This window comes from Rattus norvegicus, chromosome 9, assembly GCF_036323735.1.
Source record: "Rattus norvegicus strain BN/NHsdMcwi chromosome 9, GRCr8, whole genome shotgun sequence".
In the NCBI taxonomy this organism is placed as follows: domain Eukaryota; kingdom Metazoa; phylum Chordata; class Mammalia; order Rodentia; family Muridae; genus Rattus; species Rattus norvegicus.
Window position 1 is genome coordinate 27,379,091 of NC_086027.1, and position 27,810 is coordinate 27,406,900.

The window sequence follows — 27,810 nt, forward strand, 5'->3', positions numbered from 1 at the left end:
AAGGAACACCATTCAGAGCCTGCCCCACATGTGGCCCATATATATACAGCCATCCAATTAGACAAGATGAATGCAGCAAAGAAGTGCAGGCCGACAGGAGCCGGATGTATATCGCTCCTGAGAGACACAGCCAGAATACAGCAAATACAGGGGCGAATGCCAGCAGCAAACCACTGAACTGAGAACGGGACCCCTGTTGAAGGAATCAGAGAAAGAACTCGAAGAGCGTGAAGGAGCTCGATACCCCTTATGAACAACAATGCCAATCAACCAGAGCTTCCAGGGACTAAGCCACTACCTAAAGACTATACATGGACTGACCCTGGACTCTGACCTCATAGGTAGCAATGAATATTCTAGTAAGATCACCAGTGGAAGGGGAAGCCCTTGGTCCTGCTAAGACTGAACCCCCAGTGAACGTGATTGTTGGGGGGAGGGCAGTAATGGGGGGAGGGTGGGGAGGGGAACACCCATAAAGAAGGGGAGGGGGAGGGATTAGGGGGATGTTTGCCTGGAAACCGGGAAAGGGAATAACACTCGAAATGTAAATAAGAAACACTCAAGTTAATAAAAAAAAAAAAAAAAAAAAAAAAAAGAAAGAAAATATAGTGGCCTAAATTTGAACCTCTTTTGTAGCAATCTGTTTTCCTTTATTGAAATGGATAATTAAATGTTTAATATCATCTTAAATAGGTTAATAATGTGGCAAATCTAAACCAATTTTACTTTTTTGATGCATTAAGTTTGGAAGGATATTGAGGGGGTAAAGCCCTAATTCAGACTATAAAACTTTCATGATAGCCCTGAAATAAATTAAAACTCAGTTTTGTCTCTCTTTTTAGATAGCTCGGAAAAGGTTCACACTTAGCATTCTACCTTGGGTCCCATACATACAGAAGAAGAAGTATATACAAAAGCAATCATTTTTACGAAAACCATGCAAGAGACCACATTAATGAACAAGCTAAGAGAGCCAGATGAGAAGCTGTGATTTACAGCTGTCTCTTCCTTATTAATGGAAAGAGTAAGGAAGATGTCAAAATCATAAAAAATAGAGTTCAGTCTTAATTTTTGTAATAAAAGTGCTTGGAATTTGTTTAAAATATAAATTTGACCTAATTAGCCATAGATCATGTAAGGAAAGGAAAGTGTACATGTGGTATTGGACAGATGATTGGCTGGAGATCAGCACCTGTGAGGTATTAAGGGAGCTGCTCAACTCCTTTTGAAATAATAAAGATTGTTTTCAATACTTTCTAGACCATGTTTTCCAATATCATGTTTACAGCATTAGTTTTTGGATGACTTTAAGATGTACTGAGTAAATGAAAAGTAGTTTATCTATTTTCTAGTCTAGTCTAAATATATTTCTAGTTTATATAAATTTCAGTTTAGATAAATTTAAATATGATTCAGTAGGATTTCGTGAAATCTCTGCAGTGCATCCGGTCCTACTCTGAGAACAGAAATTACCATCAATATCTCCAAGACCTAAACAACTTCCCCCAAATGAGAGGTTGAGGAAATCTTCATCCTTACCAATGGCAAGGAGCAACCAACTGGATCTCTGCCCTTTAACTCTTCTTACCAGTATCCTAGAAACAGTTGTTTGTGCAAGAAGAACGAGGTCCATGTGTTGGTAAAAATCACCTCGGAGTAAAGGTGAACATGTTGCAAACATAGAAAGTGTACATCTGCCAGCATAAGGTGAAGCATTTTATTGCTCTCCCACTCGTCCTCAGAAAAGGAAATGCACCATCTGCACTGGGTGTAGAACTGGCTTCCTAAAGTCAGGATATGCTTGAAGGACTCCCTGAGACCTGAAGGAAAATGCACAGGCATGGTGAGTTTTCCTGGGTATGAATTTTATTTAATCTGCGTTGGAAACATTAACAAAGTCATAGGTTGTGATATAAAGTAAAACATAATCAAATATTAATTATGTAATGGGAGATGCATGTTCAATTTACCCTTTAGCCATGCATAATTATGTAACATGTAACACATCCTGTTGCGTATTACATAATTGTTTCGAGTTACAACGTGTTCTAAAAACATAAACGAAAAAAAAAAATACTTTCAGGTACTGAATAGGCATTGCGGCCGTGTTCTTGGAAAAATGAAAGTGTGGTAACAAAACGCCCACCATCACCCAGCTTTCCCATAAATTGCTTCTCAAAACAGGGTGAAGGGGAGTGGAGCTCAGCAGTTTTTCTTTGTAATTAAAAAAAAAAAAAAACAGACTCCAGTTTGACATTTGAGAACAGGAGCAGGAGAGAGATGTGAACACAAAAAGCTGTAGAAATGAGCACAGAAGTATAGAGCTCTTAGCTTAACATGGATCTAAATTTTAACAAGAGCAAGAATACCTGTCTGTATACAAACATGTATATGTCCAAACACAGAGGGAATATACATATAAATACACCTGTACATATACAGACAGACAGATAGACGAGTAGAGAGACAGGTGGTAGACAGACAGACAGATTGTGATATTAGTGGGATTTCTGAAAGTTACAGAGTTATGGGAGATGACTTTGAGAACAGAGAAGACAGTGAGTTGAGATCTCCAAGATGACATGGGGCAAAAATATGTTACAGGATTTGCAACAAACCTTACTGAAGAACAAATTCTGCCACACACACAGTTGCTTGAACCAGCGATGGAAGAGGATGAGACCAACACAGCAACAGCATCACACAATGATCTCTGGACCAACAAACTAAACAAACTTGAAGAACCAAAAACTTCGACAAGATGAGTTAGATCCAGTGACCCAGTAATACATGTATTTCCAGACTAGAAAAGATAAAAAAGAAAGAAGAGAAAGAAAAAAGAAAAAAAACTATTTAAAGACAACACAGTTTACACGGGCCTAGTGGCAGATGTATAATTTCAACTAATCTGCTCAAGGTCCTACGCCTAATTTCAATCCACAGTATTAAAGAACAGAGGGGGGTTAAAAATCTGGCATGTAGCACTCATTATTAAATATAAGCCATTAAAAGAGCCAGGAAATTTGATGGTAGAAAAAAATACTAGAAGCAGAGCCAGATGTCCCACAAATTTCAAATTTAACCATCGATATTTTAAACTCACCACACAAACTATCCTAAAACATGTATGCATATGTAGACTAGAAATAAATACTGTTGTATGGATGGATATAAGACAAGGATCGTGAAGTGTTTGTCTTGATTTTTAAGTAATTTTAAGTAATTAAGGATTGCTGAAGCAATAACTCAGTAGTTAAGAGCATGCACCACACTTATAGAAGATTCGAGTTTGAGTCTCAGTACCTACATCAGGTGACTCCCAGCCATCTTAACTCCAGCTCTGGGGAGACCAGATTTCCCTGGGCATCAGAGACACGTGTACCCAAGTGCACATACCAATACACATACATGTAGATATAATTTAAATTTTTAATGTGATTTTTTAAAGAAAGAGAAAAAAGATAGTTCTGAAAATAAATAACGAAGAAAATAACAGAAGATCCAGAATGTAGAAATAAAAGATTCCTGTGAAAGAAAATAAATTAGTCAAAATATAAGAAAATATATATATATATAGATTATATATATATAGATTATATAGAATATATATATAGATTATATAGATTGTTTATATAATCTAACAAGCTGACCATTCTCCAGAAAAACTCACCAAACAAATGATTCTAAAATATATATGCATGTGTAGGCCAGGAATGAATACTGTTGCATGGATAGGAGGATCACATGAGATCTAGGTAGATTGTTTTAGGTAACTTACAATTTGTGTGGATTGTACAGTACAGATGATAGTACAAAACAAATCACTCTAGGTGGCTCACATAAAATAGAAAGACGTGTAAGTGATCTAAGCTATTGGGGATTTGGGTGGTGACAAGGGTAGGAATTTTTCTTATGTAGGGATTGTTTAGGTGTAATGAGAAGGCTACGCACCATTTGAAAATTTGTCATCTAAAATATTATTATTAATGTTTGGAAGAATGATCATATCTGTGGATAACAGCACATGTGGTATTTTGAGTTAAAATTGGTTATCCTAAAATTTCTTACTAAAACCCTAACCCACTGCACTTGAAAATGGGACTACCTTTTGAGAGATCCTTGATTTAGAAAAAGCTATTTTTCTTACTTTTTTAATTTTTTGAGATTATGATATAATTACACTTCTTCCTTTCATTTCCTAGCTTTGAACTCTTCCACATACCTCCTTTTTCTCTCTGTTAATAGTTTTTACTTCTGTGTATGTTTCCATAACTGACCATTTTGTAGTATATAACCAGTTACTGCGTTCTTACTGGGGAAGATTATTTCTCCCACTCTCAGCATCCTTGGTTGCCTATAGATCTTGGTGTGGGATTGAGGCCTCCTGAGCTTTTTACATCCACTTTGGCATGCCCACTGATATCACCTTTGTTCATCTCATGTTTGGGCACTCACATTGGCAAGGTTTTGTGGGTGTAGCTTCTGATAATAACAGGAGACAGGAACTTAGACCAAACTCCCTAATCTTTTTCCTCTTGAAATCTTTCTGTCCTCTATTCTGTGGTGTTTCCTGAGCCTTAGGGGCAGAAGTGTTTTATAGACTGGGCTCCACAACTTGGCACTTTGATTTGTTATGGTTTTTAAAATTTTAAATATTTGCCCTAATACTCACGGGTGAGTGTAGTCTTTCATCCTCATCAGGGAAACTTATCTTTGCAGCAGACGGAAAGCATGTGGAAATTACATTTTTAAAAACTGAGTTTAGAGGAAGGAGTCACAGCGTCACACAACAAAATTTTCGTCAAACTAGAAGATTAAGACATGAACCTATGAAAGCCCAAGTAAAGACAGGGAAAACATATCTAATTATAGAGCAAAAGAAGAAAATGGGCTTCAGAAAACGCTGACCCAGTCAATACCTCAACAGTTGACTTCTACCTACAAGAATAGGCGACATGTGGTTACTTTAGTCTATTTGAGCCACTGCCTATACAATAACCACTCTAGGTGAACTAATAAACATGGCAAGAGATTTCCTCTTAATAATGAGTGAGATGAGGGAATTTTGGAAGCCTATCTTTAAGAGTTCTAATATTGCAGAGTAACTTACAACAAAGAAAGAGAAATGAAGATGATCTCAGAGTCCATGATTTCCGTTTTGATTCAAGATCGCATTTTGACACTTTATTTAATGGAGCTGCTAAAGATATATCTCAACATGAGAAAATATCATTAAGGTTTTCTGTGGATTATCACACTTATGGCTCTTTGTTTTTATTTTCCTTTAAATGAGGTACATGACCTTGGTGTAGGAACACACTGAGTATTTGAACATGAGAATAATCTTCACATATTAAAATACAGACAAGCTGCATTGTGTAGATGAGAAGGAAGATGTTGCATAGCACAGCAGATGTGTCTGTGACAGTCGTTAATCCCCAGTGTGGCTCTCAGTTTTATGGAGCAATCAAAGAAAATTCAGTGGCTTCCCTTGTTTGCTGCTTTTGATCTTCAAAGGCCCTTTGAATTGTGCACTATACAATAGATTATTCTCTTGGACATTTAAACCTTTCTTCTGACAATCACCTTTTTCTGCAGACATACAAACCCATCTTAGTGAAACACAATCAAAGAAATAAAAATATTAAAAGAAAAGCTGTCATGGAAATCAAAGCACCAGAGCCTGGCTCTCGAAGACGGTCTGAAAACAAAAAAATACCTGGAAGAATTCTGCAACAATGAGATAAATAAAAGTCAAAATAAACCCCCAAAATCTAGGAGTTGAAAATAGAGATCTTTTATCTTCTAATGGGAGAGAGAAAGGCAGGGACTGTGTTTGCTGGTTATTTGATGGTAAAATTAGTGAGATATATATATATATATGTATATACATATATATATATTCTTAAGGAGAAAGAAAACATTAAAGGCATAACTTGCCAGCCACTTGAATGGCTTTGTAAAATAAAGTTTATAAATTGAACTCTCCAAATTTAACACTTGAAGATATAGCTTTGATAATCAAAGCCAAGCAGAAGCATCATACGTGCTCTGGTTACCCTCTGTACCATGTTTCTGTTCTGTGTGCTTATTTCTTAACCAGAACCATTTATGAAGAGAATGAAATGTTGTGGAAGCAAATGTTCTAGGCTAATTGCGGGACACAGGAATCAGGCTTTACAGATCAATATCAAAACTCAGATCTTGCCAGCCTGTTTCCTACCTATTCATATTTAAGAGAACTTGAAAGCAACTGAAAAGCAGAACATTCTCTAGGCTCACTGCTGCATTTTGCTTTGTGCTGTTCTGCACCCATCCGTAAAAGCCTTGCTGGAAGCAGGCAAATCTGCCAGTGGCCTTTGTACAGAGCACCACAAGCCTTCATCCAGTCCACCCTGAACAGAATCAGAGTGATTTCCTGCAAGTGGACACATGAAACAAACCATCTGGGTTCTGAATTACCATTACATTTCATGCTCAGTGATTGCTCTGGATGATTCCTATTCAAAATGTATCCAGGATGAATCCATGAAAACAAATACACTACAAGAGAAGGAAGAACAGTTTGTTTTATTGAGAGTAAGACATGGAACAGTTGCTATACTGGACCAATGCACTAGCCAGGACCACTGACTCTAGGAAAACTATCACATTGAATTGGAAAAACTTAATAAAAGAACAATTACTATCTCCAAGTTCATACACTAAAGTAGTTGGAATAAAGATTAGGAGGAACAAAAAATTCATTTCTATATAGTACTTCGATGTTAACAGATTGCTTCAATGGCTCATCTGTGGAAGGAGTAGTGTGTCTTCTATTCATAAATCATGACACCAAGATTCAATGATGCAAAACTGCTTGCCCACAGCACTTATATATTAAATATTTCTAAAAGATTTTAAACTATATTAATATTTCATCAAAAACAAGTCTTTTTAAATAGAGCTATGTAATGAAGAGCACAAAAATACCCATAACCAAAATATGTGCCTAAAACATGTGTATACATAATATTTATACATAAATAATGGACTCCAAAGATATGGAAATTATTTCTAAGAATGTAAAGCATTCTTTTCTTGGTATATAGATGTCATTAATTTTCTGTGTAAGTTTTTTCTCTTATAGACCATGAAACAAAAAAGAACTTCACCTTTGTTCCTTTCTAACCTAACATAAAATACATGCCAATGGAATTATCTATGAGATTTTATTCTAACTGTAAAATAAAGAGGTGATATGTCTTTGACACCCTGTTCTGACTTCAGCCCTATAGGACCTAAAAACATTAGAAGGAATTGAGAAAATAAGTATGACTTTGAACTATAGTTACATTTTGGCTGGGCTACATGAGTTTTGTAACATGGGAGATGTTGAAAGTAACAGAGTTCTGGAAATCAAACTCAGTTGTCCATTATTACCACAGTGAGTCACAGCCTAATTGTGGCACAAATTATCTCTAGGGAAAGAGAGAAAATAGAGTGTACATTCTGAATTCCCCTTTGGGTTCCTTGAAAAAGAAACCAAGAACATTGATACAGAGGATAGTACTTGCCAAAATGCTTCACTTGGGAGTAGAAGGTGTTTAAAACTATTACTGAGGAGAAAACTTCAGTCTATTGTTGAGGGGCAAAAATCAAGGTCACAAAATGAAAGCTTTAACCTGGTGTATATATTGAAAATCAATACAAAAAGATCTGAACAGTGCTTACAAGAGAACGATAACATATATGGGTGTAAGTTTTGAAATTGTTATGGTCATGGTTAGATAATTGTGAGTAATATGAGGAACTGTGACAGTTTACACTGGATTGGCTTTGGCAGAATACTAAACGTGCTGTTCAGCATTTATTCTGTTTCTACTTCAATAAACTCTGTGCTCATTGACAGCAGAGACAGGACCATATACTTCTACATAATTATTTAATGCTGATGCTTTTTATATCAAACAACCATCATAGTAACTCTGTAATCATTTTCAACAATGCGCAGACAGGGAAAAATTAAAAACATGTATTAAGATAACAGCATCATGTTACACAGGTCAGTGAGTAAAAGTGCTGGTCCTACAAGCCTGACAACTTGAGTTTGTTTTCCAAAATCTACACAAAAATTGTAAGGAGAGGACCAACTCTACAAAGCCATCCTCTGACCTCCACACACATACACACATGAGGCATGTACACACACACTAATAACAACAAAATAAATATTCTTAAAAGATATCAAATAGCCTGGCTACTCTCCTTCATTTAATAAGTGATTGACCATATCTCTCTGACTTTAAATCAAAACTTGGGTCAACTGGTGATGTCTGAAGAGAGAAAGGAGACAGGAAAAGCCATGCAGACAGAAAATGTTGTAATACGAAACTTGAATCAAATATGTGGAGTGTAAGCTAAAATATTCAAAATCAATTATCTATGAAGTATGTATGGAACATACGTACATCTCAAGAAGCATGACCTCACTACTATATCAACATGGCAGGTGAACTACCAACAATTATAAAAGGATGTAGAAGATGCTTTTAAGCTAAAACCAGGCCATATCCAATTTGTGTCTCCTATAATATTTTATTAGACCTAAGCCTCTGTCTTTTTTTTAATGAAAGCCCCAGGTGGTTTTTTCAAGAGACAGTAGCACAACTCTTCCTTTTGACATGCTCTTTCATTTGGCAGCAACATCCCAGGAGTACATGAATAAAATAACAATCAGAGGAGGCTCAGCAGCTGTGAAAGAGTGGATAAATCGCAAGAGAGAGGCTTCTTTGCAGCAATACATCAGCAAAAATCATGGATGCAAGTGTGGTCTTATAAATTCAGTGCAATGTTTTTTAATAATTAAAAGTTATGCCATTAGTTTTATCTCTAGAGCATAGTACTGCTTGATTATTGTGATACTTTTAATTAAAGAATATATATACCCAGAGGTAAATCCTGGGCATGGGGGTATTCTCAGAAAGTAGGGCAAGCTCACATTAACTAAGTATAGGCAGAGTCCTTGGTTTCTTCTCTGGGGCTGAAAAAGATTTACCAAGTCACTCAGAAATGTAGATCCAACTAAGAGCACTCCAACACATTACCATTCAAAGCCAACTCTTATCTAAGTGCATAGCTCTAATCTTGCAGATAAATGGGATATATAAAGTTTAATAGAGATATCAAGAATTTCATCCGCTGAGTGTTTTTCTGCCACATGACTAAAGAAATCTGCTGCATACATTGAGCAGAACTGATATTTCTGGAATCATGAATAATATTAGTAATATGAATAGGCAGACAGTTGTGGTGGGGGTGGGGGTTGTAGTGCTCAAATGCAGGGCTTTGTGTACACTGCTAAGGTTTCTTCTCTGAGCTACAGTAAATAAAGATATTCCATTGTAAAACATGTATCATTGAATCTCATAATACAAATTTGCATAAAATGGTATGGATTTTGCCCATTTCATATTTTAGTTAGTCTTTTGACCTTTATTTACAAGTGTATCGATGCTTTATGTAACATAAAATGAACTTGTCTGAGAGAATTTGACTATTACCAGATTATAAAAGCTCTGGAAAAACGAGATGAACAAAGGTAATTTTCTCCTAAATCCATTTGGCAGGTAGCAATTAGGGATAATTAAACTTATATCCAATACCCTCTCCTGAGCTCAGAATATAAATACAGATTCATGAAGAGCTCTTGATCACAAGAACTTCATTGGTCTAGGGAAACATGGACCCATAAATAAACATTATAATGCTGTGAGGCAGGTACACTGAAGGTGACATACACATGGGTAGGACACCTGGGATGATGAAAGAGAATCCATCCTGAAGTTACCCTTGTATGGAGGTCTGGAAAGCATGAGAATATGATGAGCATAGAGTAATATATGGAAGACATACCAAGAAGAAGAGTCACTGTGAACAAAACCAGTGAACTAAGAATGTATGGTAAGAATTATGAAATGAATCTAAGTCATCAGATTATAAATGATAAAGAGAAGAGTGAAGAGCTATGAGGCTACAAAGCTAAAGAGAGAATAGATATCATTCACAGGCAATGATTTGGCAGATGACGTACAAATGGGCAAAGGGGTATAAAGTCACAAGAAGAGTTAAATGGAGTGAGGGATGGGAGGATGAATTAAACGAGGGAGAATAGAGAGAGAGAAGTATACTAAAGATATTCAAAAAAGAAATATGGAAACCTACCATTGTAGAAGCTGAGATGCCTAAAATAGATACAAAAGTTAATAAAAAGGAAAGAGAAGAACTATTCTGGGGAAAGAACAGCAAGTGGGGAGAGGGAGAACAAGGGAAGGCAATGGAGTCAAATACGAACACAGCATAATATGTGGATGAGAGGTCACAATCGAATTCATTATTAAAATAAATTAGTCTATGGGGCCATTCTTATTCAAACCACCACTGAACTGTCTATGCTAACTGATGATGATGTTGATGTTGATGAGGATGAGGATGATGATGGTGGTGATGATAATGGTGATGGTAATGGTGGTGATGGTGATGATGATAACAAATTAGATAAAGAATCCACAACAAAAGCAGAAGAGGATTACGCAGAGAACCATCAAGAAAATTAGCAGACAAAAAGGCTATAATTGTAAAAAAAAAAAAAAAAAGGAAAAAAGTAGAGAATACTTCTTTTATTTGAGAAGTCAAGAGGGGATTCACAGTAGAAAATGAAGAATCATCATCTAAGAAACCAATTATGGAAAGATGTTCAATTAGAAGCCTAATTAGGAATTCAGTAAAGTCTTTAATAAAAGTGGTTTCATTTGAACAGTAAGTGAGGAAGCTGAAACGCTGTGGATTACGGAGTAAACAGAGGGTGAGAAGGACTCGGTGACGAGGAGCTCTCAGAGACACTTGTGTCAGTGAAGAGAAGCTACTGGGTGGCTTGCACAGGGGGCAAATGAAGTAATAAGGGAAAGAGGAAAGACGCTGAACATAGAAGAAAGAGGGGAGATGTTTAAAGGTCGGTGTCCAAGGGAAGGTGAGGCAATGAAACGTACGAGACGGAAGAGAGGAAATGGCAACCACCCTTTCCAGCGTGCTATTAAGGAGCCGTGAGGCTATCTCATCAAGATGGGGATTTTTGAAGTGAAGGAGACTGAACCTTAAAGTCTTGATTTCTTAATGAAGAGATGCCAGGAGAAAAAGGATTAAGCCGATGTCACAAGATGATGCAGGCTCTTTGGAGTTATGTATTCCTTACAGAACAAGGGAATAGGCAGACGGAATAAATCTGGGTTAACCGTTTCGAAAAACATCTGGAAGACTAAGCTGTCTACTCACAAAGGTCCCCTTTATCGCAGTGGTCTAAATATGCAGTTTCTCTTGCCCGAGAAAAGCATTCATCAAGCCATATGCCAGTGTTTGGCCTTCACAACTAATTCTTCCTGAAGTCCTATGGTCATTGCCCGTATTAAACCCTAACACACTGTCAGTTAGTCTTGTGATAAAGCATGCCAGGTTTTCCTTCCTCAAGGGTACTGTTAGAAAGAACATCCTATCCTTGTTTAATTAACATTGATTTTCCTCAAACTGGTGGTTACCCTCCGGTTTTAAGGTGTTTTTTTTATTTCCTTGAAATGAGGAAAATATTTCATTTTGCAAATCTTCTAAAAGGAACACTCCTGATGCCTTTGACCAATTGAAGACTTTGCTATTTGTTCATATTTCATTCATTTTGTCTTTGGAGGAGAGCAATTTTTTCTTATTGTCTGAAATTTTTTTGATGAGTACCATTCAACCCAGAATACAATATTATTCAAATCTAAGTATGTGCGAGCCAATGGGTCCATTCTGTGGCTCTTTACTTTTGAAGAATGATTTCATCCCTAAATAACTCTAAATAACTAGATACCTCTTCTTGTAGTCAGTGGATAATAAGCCCCAAGCTGCTGCTGTGTCTCCATGGAATACAGGGGGATGTCACCAACCACAGTTAAATCATCCCTAATTGATCAAAATATCCCCCCCCCCCCCGTACGCATCACACTCTTTTCTCTACCTGTAGCTCAGGGCTCTAAGTGTCAACTGCTTTGATCCAACTAAACTTAACATCATAATACTAGATTAGGCCTTGGGAGTAGAGGCAAACAATCGTGTGAAAATTGTTGAATTTGCATATGTCACTAAAAAGCATTCACATATCACCTACCTATTCTCAAAGTACGCTTGGAATGAGGAGTTGCATCATTTGAGTTTTTTTTTTTTCACCATTATATTCTGATCACCACCCATCTACATTCTAGCAGTCAGCCATCCTCCTAGCAGACCTGCTGCTCTGTGACAGATCTGTGATTAGTCACACTTTAAAGAAAAGAAAAGACAAAAAAAAAACCCTAGGGCGATTTGGGAATTTAGCCAAGTTTCAGTAACTAATTAATGGTTAAAGGAGGACGGTACCTAGAGTGAGAGTCAAACAGAATTTAAGTTGCTAACTGGCTATTCCACACCGCTACAGCCAACAAACCACAGTGAGAGTCAAACATCGAATGCCAGTGCTAACAGGCTATTCCACATCGCTATGGCAATCAACAGCAGGGCACGGGGTACCCGGATTCTCTTCTAACACAGTATACATTTAAATCGCCAAAGAACGTAAGTGGCATTGGTGGGTGTAGCCTCTGCAATGGTGAAGGTGTACTGATGTTCAGCTCTGAGACAAAAATGGTGTGGATTCTGACACGAGCCAGATAATGTGTCTGTGGGACCTGAAGAATTTTGTCCCAGGTTGTACAGTCCCAAGTTCTGTAACTGGGTAATCGTGTGCCCACTCTGATGGTAGCGAAAAATTCGTTCCCCTTTTCCTGGTTTCACAACTAAAGAACTTTGGGTCACTTCTGGGATGTATATACACCTGCAGGCTGGGGACCCAGCTGAGCCTCTGTGGCTTCAGCCTAGGGCTACACCTGTCCATGAGCACTACCCATGAGTGGTCCTTGCATCCTCAATGTTTCAGTCCCTCTGTCCCAAATACTGGCATGTTATGCTATCCCGGGTCACTCACTCTTGCTTGGAACTGCCCTCAACCCCAGGCCCTGGTCATCTCTATGATCTTTAGCTGTTGATAAATGTCCCTTCTCTCTTACTCTCTCTATTTCTCTCCCTCCAAGTGAGCTTCAAAGATTCTACGAGTCCTTTAGTAAGTTAGTATTTGCTTGCCAGTTGTCTTCTCTCAAGACTGAAAATGGCGGAGGCTTTTCTTGTTCTCATGCCATCCTTGCGTCAGCCTTTTGTTGGAGGCCTTCTAAGATAGAGAGAACCGGGTGGCAGAGAAAATGAAAATGTTTGTGGGGTCAATCAACCCTAATCTCCAGGTTGTAAAAAACAGAAAGCACGTGCTGGGATGCAAACACTCTGAAGAAGCTCAGATAGGGCAAAGCAAAATGTGGTGAACCTCGCCAACAACTTCCCAGCTGGGAGAAACTCTGAAATAGAAAACTATGCCATGTTGGCCAAACTGGTGTCCATCACTGCAATGGCCGTACTGCAGAACTGGGAACAGCATGAGGAAACAACACGGAGTATACTCACTAAGTATCGTTGATCCAGGTGATTCTGGTGTTATTAGAGGCATGCCAGAACAGACTGGTGAAATTTTTTATGATAATAATTAATAAGAAGAAAGAATAAAGAGCCAGAGATGTTTAAAGAAAGAAAGAGTAAGAGAGGAGAAGTTCCAAGTTCAGCTGCTGCTTGGGTATCCCACATCGTCTCTCCAACCTCCACAAAAGCATGCACTTGCCATATGTCCTTTCTATTTAGATTAATAATAAATAAATATATGATACTTAGGAAAACACAAAAAAAGTTGTCAAGTTGTCTTGTTTTAAAACAGGTTCTAAATTCCGTTTCCAGTAAAAAATGACCTTGAACTCCCGATCATCCTGATTCCATCACTCAAGTACTGAGATAACAGGCTGGCACCAACATACCAGGTAGCAGTATATGTAGTGATTGAGATCCTACCCAGAGAATGATACATGCTAAGCCAGTATTCCACCAACTGAGCTGCATCTCCTACCCTGGGAGTGTCTGATATATGTGACTTTAGGAATCAACATTAAGCAAGATTCAAAACATCTTTTCCAGAATCTTACATGATTCTCCTTCAAAGACTTAACTCTGTTCTTGTAACACACACACACACACACACACACACACACACACACACACACAGAGAGAGAGAGAGAGAGAGAGAGAGAGAGAGATGATTAATTTTAATTTTCTGCATGTATGTTTGTGTGTGCATAATTGTATGCAGGCGCCAAAGGACAGTACAAAACAGTGTTAGGCTCCTAAAGCTGGAGTTACAGTCAGTTGTAAGCCACCCATTGTGGTGTTTGGACCAGAAACCTAGTTCTTTGCATGATTGGCAACTTAACAGCTGACCACTCTCTCTCTCTCTCTCTCTCTCTCTCTCTCTCTCTCTCTCTCTCTGTCTCTCAGCTTTTTGTTGTGCTCTTCCCCATCCCTAAGCTGTTTCTCTCAAACTCCTTCTCTTCATTTCCAAGAAAATTGCTCATATTTACTTTAACAGGATCTCTTTAATGATTTTTTCACAATTAATCAATATTCAAAATGTAAAGAGTTACTCTGAGTTATTTAAGTCAATTAGAATCTACACCCTTGAAATTATGGATTTGAAGAACTTGAGAGATGATAAAAGTATCCAAAAGTAGTATGAAATGCTATTCCAAGGAAACCAAGGAGTCTAAGGATAAGAAAAGAAAGGCAATTGTATCTACTACAGGCTAATACTTCTGGGACTATTTATACATAAAATGCAAATTATTGTAACAGATGCACAGATTGAATATGCCAAGAAATTTAATGCCCTGCAGAATGAAGGGCATAGATAATAATGATCTTCTCTCTCGTGTTTATCAGATTGTAAAGTGGTATCTTGTTGTATTGTATTAGGGAGTTACATAAAAATAAAATAGGTATACTTGGACTGGAGATATGACTTAGTGGTTAAGTGGTACAACTTAGCAGAAAATAGAAGTAAACAGAATGTTCTCAAACAATTAAATATAAATGGCTAAGAAACACTTTTGTTGTTTTTGGTTTGGTTTGGTTTTTGAAATAGGGTTTCTTTGTGTAACCCTAGCTGTCTATTGAAATTCTCTATGTAGAGCAGGGTGGCCTTGAACTTAGAGTTCTACTGGATTCTCTCACCTAAGTGCTTCCTCTTGCCTGAATTGTTGAGAGAAGGAGAGAGAGGGGGAAGGGGGAGGGAGAGGGAGAGAAGGGAGGGAGAGAAGAAAGAGAGAGGGGGGAGGGAAGAAAGAAGGAAAGAAAGAAAGAAAGAAAGAAAGAAAGAAAGAAAGAAAGGGAGGGAGGGAGAAAGGGAGGGAGGGAGAAAGGAGGGAAGATGATAAATGCTGGCATTGATACAGAAAAATGTAAACACCTACTGTCTGTGGAGGAGCAAACTGATGCAGCCAGTAAGAAAACCAGTGTGGAGGCTCCTTTAAAAGCTAGGCATAGATCTACTGTATGATCGATGTAGTTCCAAAGGATCCCAGATCTACTCTATTGATACCTGCTCATCATCATCTTTGCTGCTCTATTCACAATAGCCAGGAAATGGAAACACCTCAGATGTCCAACAACTAGCTAACTGAATAGTGAAAAGGTGTTACATTTGCCCAAGGGAATATTACTCAGCTGCTTAGAAAAATGAAGTTATGAAAATCTCTTGAAGTTAAGTAAATCGATAGAGGTGGAATGAGCATTGTGGGAAAAGTAACCAAGACCCAGAAAGACAAGCATGACGTATTCTCAGCTCTTTGTGAGCCTATTTTCTCTCAGGTTTGTAGGCTCAGAGAAGAGTGCTGTACTCTGTTGCTGTTTCAAGACAGGGCGCTTCCACTTTCCATGTCTGTTTCCTCAGCCCTTCCTTAAGCTCAGTGACCTGTGCATTTTCTCCTCAGTGAATTTCATTCATTCAGCTTTTGTTTCATTTTGCTGTTTCTTTTGTGATCAAGAATCCTGACTCCTGGCGCAAGTCCTCCGAAGAGACTGTGTGCCCTCAGGTACCTGTGTTTTCCAATAAACCCTCTTGCTGATTGCATCCGAGTGGACTCGGCTCGGTCATTGGGCGCTTGGGACTCCTCCTGAGGGAAAGGTCCTCTCCGGGGGTCTTTCATTATGGGGGCTCGTCCGAGATTCGGAGATCCTCCGCCCAGAGATCACCGACCACCCACCGGGAGTTGTAGATTGGGAATCATGACCATCTTTTGACAAGTTAAGAAAGCAAAGATCTGGAAAGGAGGAAAGGACCTGCTCCCGGAAACAGAGAAAAACGAATGAGAGAGCCAAGTGAAGTCAGCTAACCAAGAAGAAAAGGAAGGGAGGCGGAGACACCGCCGGAACCTGAAGGAAACAGACCGGATAAACAGTTCTCTGCACCCAAATCACGTGGGAGGGAGAGCTAAAACTACAGAGAGGCAGACACGCCTGGGAAATCAGAAGAGACTGCACTCTGAGCACATCCAGACGCCAGAGGAAAACACCAAACGCCATCTGGAACCCTGGTGCACAGAGGCTCCCGGAAAGAGCACCGCAGATCTTCTCGGTTGTTGCCGCTGCTGAGAGGACTTAGGCAGTACCCCGCGAGCACACTTGAGCCTCGGAACCTTAGGTAGGACCAACTTTTCCCCTGCAAGTGACCTGCCTGGTGAACTCAAGACACAGGCCCACAGGAACAGCTGAAGACCTGTAGAGAGGAAAAACTACACGCCCGAAAGCAGAACACTCTGTCCCCATAACTGGCTGAAAGAAAACCGGAAAACAGTTCTACAGCACTCCTGACACACAGGCTTATAGGACAGTCTAGCCACTGTCAGAAATAGCAGAACAAAGTAACACTAGAGATAATCTGATGGCAGGAGGCAAGCGCAGGAACCCAAGCAACAGAAACCAAGACTACATGGCATCATCAGAGCCCAATTCTCCCACCAAAATAAATATGGAATATCCAAACACACCAGAAAAGCAAGATCTAGTTTCAAAATCATATTTCATCATGATGCTGGAGGACTTCAAGAAAGACGTGAAGAACTCCCTTAGAGAACAAGTAGAAGCCTACAGAGAAGAATCGCAAAAATGCCTGAAAGAATTCCAGGAAAACACAATCAAACAGTTGAAGGAATTAAAAATGGAAATAGAAGCAATCAAGAAAGAACACATGAAAACAACCCTGGATATAGAAAATCAAAAGAAGAGACAAGGAGCTGTAAATAGAAGCCTCACCAACAGAATACAAGAGATGGAAGAGAGAATCCCCAGAGCAGAAGATTCCCTAGAAATCATTGACTCAACTGTCAAAGATAATGTAAAGCGGAAAACGCTACTGGTCCAAAACATACAGGAAATCCAGGACTCAATGAGAAGATCAAACCTAAGGATAATAGGTATAGAAGAGAGTGAAGACTCCCAGCTCAAAGGACCAGTAAATATCTTCAACAAAATCATAGAAGAAAACTTCGCTAACCTAAAAAAAGAGATACCGATAGGCATACAAGAAGCCTACAGAACTCCAAATAGATTGGACCAGAAAAGAAACACCTCCCATCACATAATAGTCAAAACACCAAATGCACAAAATAAAGAAAGAATATTAAAAGCAGTAAGGGAAAAAGGTCAAGTAACATATAAAGGCAGACCTATCAGAATCACACCAGACTTTTCGCCAGAAACTATGAAGGCCAGAAGATCCTGGACAGATGTCATTCAGACCCTAAGAGATCACAAGTGCAAGCCCAGGTTACTGTATCCTGCAAAACTCTCAATTAACATAGATGGAGAAACCAAGATATTCCATGACAAAACCTAATTTACACAATATCTTTCTACAAATCCAGCACTACAAAGGATAATAAAGGGTAAAGCCCAACATAAGGAGGCAAGCTATACCCTAGAAGAAGCAAGAAACTAATCGTCTTGGCAACAAAACAAAGAGAAGAAAAGCACACAAACATAACCTCACATCCAAATATGAATATAACGGGAAGCAATAATCACTATTCCTTAATATCTCTCAACATCAATGGCCTCAACTCCCCAATAAAAAGACATAGATTAACAAACTGGATACGCAACGAGGACCCTGCATTCTGCTGCCTACAGGAAACACACCTCAGAGACAAAGACAGACACTACCTCAGAGTGAAAGGCTGGAAAACAACTTTCCAAGCAAATGGTCAGAAGAAGCAAGCTGGAGTAGCCATTCTAATATCAAATAAAATCAATTTTCAATTAAAAGTCATCAAAAAAGATAAGGAAGGACACTTCATATTCATCAAAGGAAAAATCCACCAAGATGAACTCTCAATCCTAAATATCTATGCCCCAAATACAAGGGCACCTACATACGTAAAAGAAACCTTACTAAAGCTCAAAACACACATTGCACCTCACACAATAATAGTGGGAGATTTCAACACCCCACTCTCATCAATGGACAGATCATGGAAACAGAAATTACACAGAGACGTAGACAGACTAAGAGAAGTCATGAGCCAAATGGACTTAACAGATATTTATAGAACATTCTATCCTAAAGCAAAAGGATATACCTTCTTCTCAGCTCCTCATGGTACTTTCTCCAAAACTGACCATATAGTTGGTCAAAAAATGGGCCTCAACAGGTACAGAAAGATAGAAATAATCCCATGTGTGCTATCAGACCACCACGGCCTAAAACTGGTCTTCAATAACAATAAGGGAAGAATGCCCACACATACATGGAAATTGAACAATGCTCTACTCAATGATAACCTGGTCAAGGAAGAAATAAAGAAAGAAATTAAAAACTTTTTAGAATTTAATGAAAATGAAGGTACAACATACCCAAACTTATGGGACACAATGAAAGCTGTGCTAAGAGGAAAACTCATAGCGCTGAGTGCCTGCAGAAAGAAACAGGAAAGAGCATATGTCAGCAGCTTGACAGCACACCTAAGAGCTCTAGAGCAAAAAGAAGCAAATACACCCAGGAGGAGTAGAAGGCAGGAAATAATCAAACTCAGAGCTGAAATCAACCAAGTAGAAACAAAAAGGACCATAGAAAGAATCAACAGAACCAAAAGTTGGTTCTTTGAGAAAATCAACAAGATAGATAAACCCTTAGCCAGACTAACGAGAGGACACAGAGAGTGTGTCCAAATTAACAAAATCAGAAATGAAAAGGGAGACATAACTACAGATTCAGAGGAAATTCAAAAAATCATCAGATCTTACTATAAAAGCCTATATTCAACAAAACTTGAAAATCTACAGGAAATGGACAATTTCCTAGACAAATATCAGGTACCGAAGTTAAATCAGGAACAGATAAACCAGTTAAACAACCCCATAACTCCTAAGGAAATAGAAGCAGTCATTAAAGGTCTCCCAACCAAAAAGAGCCCAGGTCCAGATGGGTTTAGTGCAGAATTCTATCAAACCTTCATAGAAGACCTCATACCAATACTATCCAAACTATTCCACAAAATTGAAACAGATGGATCACTCCCGAATTCCTTCTATGAAGCCACAATTACTCTTATACCTAAACCACACAAAGACCCAACAAAGAAAGAGAACTTCAGACCAATTTGCCTTATGAATATCGACGCAAATATACTCAATAAAATTCTGGCAAACCGAATCCAAGAGCACATTAAAACAATCATCCACCATGACCAAGTAGGCTTCATCCCAGGCATGCAGGGATGGTTTAATATACAGAAAACCATCAATGTGATCCATTATATAAACAAACTGAAAGAACAAAACCACATGATCATTTCATTGGACGCTGAGAAAGCATTTGACAAAATTCAACACCCCTTCATGATAAAAGTCCTGGAAAGAATAGGAATTCAAGGCCCATACCTAAACATAGTAAAAGCCATATACAGCAAACCAGTTGCTAACATTAAACTAAATGGAGAGAAACTTGAAGCAATCCCACTAAAATCAGGGACTAGACAAGGCTGCCCACTCTCTCCCTACTTATTCAATATAGTTCTTGAAGTTCTAGCCAGAGCAATCCGACAACAAAAGGAGGTCAAGGGGATACAGATCGGAAAAGAAGAAATCAAAATATCACTATTTGCAGATGATATGATAGTTTATTTCAGTGATCCCAAAAGTTCCACCAGAGAACTACTAAAGCTGATAAACAACTTCAGCAAAGTGGCTGGGTATAAAATTAACTCAAATAAATCAGTAGCCTTCCTCTACACAAAAGAGAAACAAGCCGAGAAAGAAATTAGGGAAACGACACCCTTCATAATAGACCCAAATAATATAAAGTACCTCGGTGTGACTTTAACCAAGCAAGTAAAAGATCTGTACAATAAGAACTTCAAGACACTGAAGAAAGAAACTGAAGAAGACCTCAGAAGATGGAAAGATCTCCCATGCTCATGGATTGGCAGGATTAATATAGTAAAAATGGCCATTTACCAAAAGCGATCTACAGATTCAATGCAATCCCCATCAAAATACCAATCCAATTCTTCAAAGAGTTAGACAGAACAATTTGCAAATTCATCTGGAATAACAAAAAACCCAGGATAGCTAAAACTATCCTCAACAATAAAAGGACTTCAGGGGGACTCACTATCCTTGAACTCAAGCAGTATTACAGAGCAATAGTGATAAAAACTGCATGGTATTGGTACAGAGACAGACAGATAGACCAATGGAATAGAATTGAAGACCCAGAAATGAACCCACACACCTATGGTCACTTGATTTTTGACAAAGGAGCCAAAACCATCCAAGGGAAAAGAGATAGCATTTTCAGCAAATGGTGCTGGTTCAACTGGAGGGCAACATGTAGAAGAATGCAGATTGATCCATCCTTATCACCCTGTACAAAGCTTAAGTCCAAGTGGATCAAGGACCTCCACATCAAACCTGATACACTCAAAGTAATAGAAGAAAAACTAGGGAAGCATCTGGAACACATAGGCACTGGAAAAAATTTCCTGAACAAAACACCAATGGCTTATGCTCTAAGATCAAGAATCGACAAATGGGATCTCATAAAACTGCAAAGCTTCTGTAAGGCAAAGGACACTGTGGTTAGGACAAATCGGCAACCAACAGATTGGGAAAAGATCTTTACCAATCCTACAACAGATAGAGGCCTTATATCCAAAATATACAAAGATTTCAAGAAGTTAGACTGCAGGGAGACAAATAACCCTATTAAAAAATGGGGTTCAGAGCTAAACAAATAATTCACAGCTGAGGAATGCCGAATGGCTGAGAAACACCTAAAGAAATGTTCAACATCTTTAGTCATAAGGGAAATGCAAATCAAAACAACCCTGAGATTTCACCTCACACCAGTGAGAATGGCTAAGATCAAAAACTCAGGTGACAGCAGATGCTGGCGAGGATGCGGGAAAGAGGGACACTCCTCCATTGTTGGTGGGATTGCAGACTGGTACAACCATTCTGGAAATCAGTCTGGAGGTTCCTCAGAAAATTGGACATTGAACTGCCTGAGGATCCAGCTATACCTCTCTTGGGCATATACCCAAAAGATGCCCCAACATATAAAAAAGACACGTGCTCCACTATGTTCATCGCAGCCTTATTTACAATAGCCAGAAGCTGGAAAGAACCCAGATGCCCTTCAACAGAGGAATGGATACAGAAAATGTGGTACATCTACACAATGGAATATTACTCAGCTATCAAAAACAACGGCTTTATGAAATTCGTAGGCAAATGGTTGGAACTGGAAAATATCATCCTGAGTGAGCTAACCCAAACACAGAAAGACATACATGGTATGCACTCGCTGATAAGTGGCTATTAGCCCAAATGCTTGAATTACCCTAGATGCCTAGAACAAATGAAAGTCAAGACGGATGATCAAAATGTGAATGCTTCACTCCTTCTCTAAAAGGGGAACAAGAATACCCTTGTCAGGGAAGAGAGAGGCAAAGATTAAAACAGAGACTGAAGGAACTCCCATTCAGAGCCTGCCCCATATGTGGCCCATACATATACAGCCACCCAATTAGACAAGATGGATGAAGCAAAGAAGTGCAGACCGACAGGAGCTGGATGTAGATCTCTCCTGGGAGACACAGCCAGAATACAGCAAATAGAGAGGCGAATGCCAGCAGCAAACCACTGAACTGAGAATAGGACCCCCGTTGAAGGAATCAGAGAAAGCACTGGAAGAGCTTGAAGGGGCTCGAGACCCCATATGTACAACAATGCCAAGCAACCAGAGCTTCCAGGGACTAAGCCACTACCTAAAGACTATACATGGACTGACCCTGGACTCTGACCTCATAGGTAGCAATGAATATCCTAGTAAGAGCACCAGTGGAAGAGGAAGCCCTGGGTCCTGCTAAGACTGAACCCACAGTGAACTAGACTGTTGGGGGGAGGGTGGCAATGGGGGAAGGGTTGGGAGGGGAACACCCATAAGGAAGGGGAGGGGGGAGGGGGATGTTTGCCCGGAAACCAAAGAATTATTATTAAGTATTAAATAAATTAAAAAGAAAAGAAAAGGAAGGGAGGCACAGAGAGACGACAAAATATGCATAATAGAAGAGAGTTTTTAAAACTTATAAGAACCTAGATGAGTGTTGATAGTCCAGGCTTTTAATCTCAGCACTTGGGAGGCAGAGACAGGTGGATCTCTGAGTTCTAGGTCAGTTTTGTCTACAGAAGAAATTTTCAATGCAGTGAGGGCTACACAGTGAAGCCCTGTCTTAAAAATATAGTCAATCACCCACCTAAACAACCAGTAACAGAAATGAATAAACAACACCAAACAAACAAACAAAAACCTCACTTGAACCTGTTATCTAATTTAATTTCTATTCTCTTATTAGTCAACTGCAAAAGCTAACATTAGCTTTTTCTTCACACTGTATACTGAGTTGAATAAATATATTTGGATAATGTAATAATGCAAAATTTTCAGTAGTCTTTCATGTAAGTATATAATGCAGTAATTTGCGAACATATGAAATGATTGTTAGAATGTAAGAATGAAGGTATTTCAGATTGTATCTAGTAAGGAAGATGAGAGAAATATTTGTAACAATAAAAGACATGATTTAATGATTATCTAATGGACAATGTGACCTATAATTCATCTAAGACAACTATGCCTACTTTGTGGCCAAACTGACTGTTTGCAAGGGATACCAAAAGTTTTATTTGTTGTTTATTTGCTAAAGCAAAATTAATATAATAATTTTAGTTGTAAATGGATGTTGTTTTATGATTCTATTTCATGAGCAAAGACAATAAACCTTTAGAAACCCAAAAAAAAAAAAAAGAATCCTGACTCCTCCAGATTTTACTGTCCTGTTCCTTACTATCCTGATGATTTTTTCATTTCCATTTTGCTAAGAGAGGAAAGACTTAACAGTGCTGAATATGTACATTTTCAGCAAGTTCCAAATGCTTCTAGCTCTTGTATGGCTTAGTGCTATTAAATAATGGCCTTATTGTTCAATAATAAATTTATAAGGTAATATCATTAATAATATCATAACGTGAGATAGATTCAAAGGTCACATGGTTGCTGAGGAGATAGTGGACTCCAGATGACATTTAGGATGTGTAAGTGTCACTGGCAAACAACTTGTACTATTCTCAGCTTTTTCAATGATTTTTCTCCCTTCAGTTCACAGAGAGGATTTTAACTTGCTCCTATTTGAGGGAATAGCTTTTCAGTGATAACAATTCTCCACTTCCCGTGTTTCCCCTGCTTTGAATTTTTACTTCTTTTAATCATAAATAACACTTAATATTCATCTACCCTCACAAATGCAAAGAACACAGTAGTGGTTCTGGCTCCAAGGGAGGGAGGGTGGGAAAGGTGATGTCACTTTAAACTATCATACTGTTGACATTAAGATTATCACACAATTCACCATAACTGACTCTTTATGTCAAGTGAAATTAGTAAGACAAAAAACATGGAAATGTAACAAAAAGTACACTAAGAAAATGAAGTCTGATGTGGGTTCTCAGTGGGACAAAAAGGCACCTATCCTGGAGTGTGGTTTATGTACTTAGTAACCCTAAGGTGGAAATATTTTAAGAACCAGAGGTGGTGGATGACCCCAAGAAAACTGCACCTTCAAAACACAACAGAACTGATGAACATATGAGCTCAAATATCCTGGGACAGCACACACAGGACCTTCCCAGGATTCTAACACTGAGATCCCACAAAATCCCATCCCTAACCAAGAACTGATATTGAGGAAGATGACAGCCTGTTCTTTTCATTGGAACATATGAGCTGAAGTGACCAGGAGTCACTGAGAGGCTAATACTTCTAGGACCCACTGCCAATAACATTAAGTCTCACTCTTATCTCTCTTGACATTATCCAAAGTATAAGTCCACAGTAGCTGGGTCTTTACAACAGCAGTCTCCTCACCCCGGTAACATAAATGAACATGTCTAATGTAGACATTTTTCAGTTAAGGGTGGTTTCTAGAATTGAGGTCCTATTGTTGATTTAAGCTTTCTCATTTCTATCTGTGATCCCTAGTTTAACAACTGTCCTAGATTCATGTCTTAATTCTGCCTAATTGAACAATGTGCTTTACTTACAAATCTCTTAGTTGCTCTAACTATTGAATGTTACTTCAATATAAATTATGAGATCAGGGCTGGGCATTTCTATGTCTAAAATTTATTCTGTTACTTAGAATAATTCTCAGTAAAGAGTTTTATCCTAACATCTAAAAGAAACCTCTAGAGGTTTCCAGTATGGTTCCAAACAGCCTTCATTTTGGTCAATTTCTGTTATCAATCATTATATTACTAAGTAATTTAATGGGTCATAAACCTTTTGAAGTCCAGTAGAATCATTTATTTAATGTATTTGTCAGTCCTTCAAGAAAGATTTTTATCTTTATCCTGAGTTAATTGTCTAGGATAGAATCAGAAAGCAACGCTTTATGGCCAGGGGCATGGTTCACCATGTAGAACACTTGTCTCCATGTCTGATGATGACCTGATTTGATCTCTTGATACACATGGTAGAAGGAGAAAAGCCATCCCTCAGGTTGTCTTCTCACCTCTATGTGTACTCTGCAATCCCCCCTCCTCTCTCAGTAAGTTCCTCATTTGAGAATTTTAGATGTATTACCTTACTGACAAGAGTTTCCAATGTTTCCAATAACAGTCTTAGAATTTTCATAAAGCAGTTCCTTCACAAATGATACCTATGATTTTTTAGTATTTCTACAAATAATTTTGGACAGTCTTACTGAATCTAGATTATACTTTAGGTTGTTAATGATGGAAACTTGATGCCATGACATCAGAAATGGGAAAGAGGAGAAAAGAGTCATGAAAGAAAAACTAAGCAGCTGCTACAAATGGAGTAAGGGAGCAATTTATACAAAAATCTAAAGTTTTCCATTGCAGTTTGGGGCCATTGTTGGAAGAGCTGTCTGTGATAGCTAATGTGTCTGTAGAATTCTTTATCTTGCCTATAGCATGCCTTCTTTCCATGTAAGTCTAGTTTGCATCAGGCCGGGGCGCTGTTGTCTCTGGCTGATAACATAGTTATATGAGCTGAACAATCTGTTCTGACTTCTCTGCTTTGTCGTTTCTTTGCTCTTGCAACCACTCTAAACCTCAGTTCCCCCTTTCTAAATATGCCATGGAAATGCACACAGAGATATTCAAACAGAGAGGGAATATGTAATAACCCAAAACAGCCCTAATATTGGAGGGGAAGTATAAATATATGTTAGGATAAGTTTGCTTGCAAGGCAAAAGTGCCCTAATTGGTAAAAAGAAAAAGCAGTATCTTTTTCACATGTGATGAAAGTTCTAGAAGCAGGGCTATTTCAGTGCCTGAATAAAAACTCGGGGATGAAACCAAGATGCCTCTTTGTGACAGCTTTCCCTTCTGCCACACTTAGATGACTGGAGTTAGTCTTGATTTTTCTCCTGGGGCTTTCAAGTCATCACAACCTTGGTAAAGCACAGCAAGGTAAGGATTTTATTTTCACGAGTTTTTATAGCAGGGAATAAAGTATATGCCAGGAACTATAGAACTACTTACTATTTGGGACTCATAACTGTTAGGGTAGTAAGAATGAGAGCTGAAGACAGCTTCAGCCTCAGCAAGTAGCCCATAATTCTGACAGGAAGGCAGCATGGAGGAGCATATAAGGTATAGGTGGGTGGTGGGAGGGCAACGAGCATATTCTGTCATCCAATGTAAGGCATATTGCATTTCCACGGGGCTTCCAATTTAACACTCATGTCATCTAGTGTGGTTTTTGACAGTTCCTTAGGCGTTCTCAAATAAATTACCCCTTTCATCTTCGCATTACTTTGAAATATAGATTCTTGGTTCCGATTTTTAACCAGAAAAGTTAACTTCAGTAATAAAATAGTACAACACAAATTAAAACCTCTGCACTTTTGTAACTACAGGGAAGCATGAGTTTAAAACTCATCGATGTTGATTAGGACTGGAATGGAGACATTTAGTCAAGAGACACTCAGTGAGGGGAATCAATTGCGACATAGCAGGATAGCAACCAAAACTTCCTTAATGATCAAGTGGAAGGGGGAGTGAGTAAACAAGAAACAATTAGCGCCACAGAAATGGCCGTTTCTCACATATGAGCTCAGAGACTGAAGCAGCAAGCACAGGGCCTGTAAATTATGGTCCAGGTCCTCTGCATACATATTATGGCTATTAGCGCAGCATTTTCGTGGGACTCCTCACTGTGAGACAAGTGGGTCTCTGACCTTTGCTGGCTCTTGGGCCTCTATTCCTCCTGTTGAGTTGCCATGTCTAACTTCAATAGCTGAGAAGCTTGATTTCACAGGACTAATTAGGCACCTAATGTATACAAGATAGCCTGTGGAGAAAACAAATGTGACTTGAACTCAGCCTAGTCTTCAGAAAGCAGAGTCAAACACTAATCAGTAAGTGTTCCACCTGAAATTAGAATAGTACTCAGTTATGAGCTTATGAGGAAAGATGAAAGATATAAGAATACCTGAGAGAGTAGTCAGCATCACATTTAACATTGGCAGAAAGATTTCAATTAGTGAGTAAGCCGAAGGTGGCCATAAACGTCTTGGCTGTGACAGGCAGTCTGGGGTATGCATAAGGATGTGAAGGGAGCCTAGATCGGTAGTAAACATGTTCATTTCGATAGGAATTGGTGAGTGGGGAGGCTGGAGGATGGTGGCTGAAGGCACAGAGGAGCAAATTAAGGAGAGAGAAAACCCAAATAGCATCGCAAGTGTGTGCCATAGAACCATGGGGCATATGTAGTAGCCATGGGACCTAGGGTGTGTTTATAAAAAGATAAAGGGGGGATATGTTCTATGGAGGTCTGAGGAAAGGGGGTGCCTCAGTGGGCCCCTGCTGAGACATCCCTTCCCCCTGAGGGACCAGACACATGATGACAGTATAGACTAGAGTTTATTCAGGGGATGGAGAGGGGAGTAAGAGAGAGAGAGAGAGAGAGAGAGAGAGAGAGAGAGAGAGAGAGAGAGAGAGAGAGAGAGAAGAGTAGCAGCTCTGGCCATGAGAACCTGTGGAGAGAAGGGGGGAGGGGAATGGGAAGAGAAGGGACAGAGGAGGAAGAGAGTAAGAGCAAGACATCAAGAAGGCAACAGAGTGCAAGAGGGAGCAAGAGAGTGAGGAGGGGACAAGCAACCCTTTTTATAGTGTCAGGCATACCTGGCTGGTAACTGTAAGGTGCAGTATACGTGGCTGTTGCCAGGCAACTGCGGGGGTGGAGCTTAGAC

At 38.9% G+C, this 27,810-nt stretch overlaps 1 long non-coding RNA gene across 1 annotated transcript; it reads right to left on the minus strand.

Moving 5' to 3' along the window:
- Nucleotides 1-579: 579 nt before the first annotated feature.
- On the minus strand, nucleotides 580-27,781 carry LOC120094642 (uncharacterized). Its single transcript, XR_005489055.2, has 4 exons — nucleotides 27,743-27,781; nucleotides 26,797-26,909; nucleotides 2,619-2,803; nucleotides 580-1,820 (listed from the first exon to the last, which is right to left on the minus strand). It is a non-coding gene; the product is annotated as an uncharacterized LOC120094642 (long non-coding RNA).
- Between the last annotated feature and the right edge of the window lie 29 nt (nucleotides 27,782-27,810).